Source organism: Nematolebias whitei, chromosome 20 (genome assembly GCF_014905685.2).
Source record: "Nematolebias whitei isolate Nwh7 chromosome 20, NemWhi1, whole genome shotgun sequence".
In the NCBI taxonomy this organism is placed as follows: domain Eukaryota; kingdom Metazoa; phylum Chordata; class Actinopteri; order Cyprinodontiformes; family Rivulidae; genus Nematolebias; species Nematolebias whitei.
The window spans coordinates 2487149-2488297 of record NC_056517.1 but is presented as its reverse complement, the minus strand read 5'-3'; the positions used below and the strand labels follow the sequence as shown (position 1 = coordinate 2488297).

The 1149-nt window shown below is 42.1% G+C and overlaps 1 protein-coding gene across 1 annotated transcript in view; it reads left to right on the top strand.

Annotated features, from left to right (window-relative positions):
• Positions 1–1149, top strand: part of LOC119426796 (cadherin-10) — a 67573-nt gene that overhangs the window by 16937 nt on the left and 49487 nt on the right. The gene's annotated exons all lie outside the window — the stretch shown is intronic.

Below are 1149 nucleotides of genomic sequence, written 5' to 3'. Positions count from 1 at the left end.
CAACCATTCACTCTCTCACTCGCACCTAGGGACAATTTAGAGTTACCAATCAGCCTAACATGCATGTTTTTGGTCTGTGGGAGGAAACCGGAGTACCCGGAGAAAACCCACGCATGCACGGAGAGAACATGCAAACTCCACCCAGAAAGGCCCCTGGACCGGGGTTTGAACCAGGGACCTGCTCGCTGAGAGGCAGCAGCTCTACCAGTTGCGCCACCGTGCTGCCTGTGTAGGAAATTATTATTATTATTATTTTTACTTTGGCATTGAATATTGGCATCAACTTGGTCTGTTATGAAAATGTTTCAGAACCCGCTGATGATATTTCAGTAAAACTTTCCAAAAGTAATCATTGGGTGTTTATCTCTATCTGAATAATTTAAGGTGTCATTCCATTTTAATATCACTTCAACAGATCCTGGCCTCATTAAACACAAACATATTTATACGTTGGTCAATTTTTCACATGGTAAATGGAACATACTTATATATCACCTTTCTATCTGATCAAGATCCTCAAAGATCTTCACACAACAATCTGTGCCTCATTTACCCATTCATACAGCTCTATACTAGATCTCTACAAAGAGTTATCAGAGCTTTGTCACATTCAGACACCGACGGGACACACATCGGAGGTAATGAGGGGTTCAGTGTCTTGCCCAGGGACACTTCGGCATGTGACTGCCGGTGGAATCGAACCCTCAACTCTTGCATTGGAGGACGACTGCTCTAACCGCTCAGCCACAGCCACCATCGTGTGTAGAAGCTGGAAGTGATCCCTAACACATATTCCAAGTGCCACCTCTTGCACAACTGCTTAGATTAAAATATTGATAATGATTTAAAGTCAGCACTGTCTGTCTGTTAGAAAAATATCTTATGAACCAAAGGACATATTTTTATTGAGAAAATCCATCCATCCATCCATCCATTATCTTTACCCGTTTATTCCATTTTAGGTCACGGGGGTCGCTGGTGCCCATGTCCAGCAATCACTGTGTGAGGGGCGGGGTACACCCTGGACAGGTCGCAAGTCCATCACAGTATTGAGAAAATAAAAAATGAAAATTTAAAAAGTAAGATGCATATTTAGAACCATTGGCATAATGGGATAGCTTCATCTTAATATTTATCTGGTTTGATGAA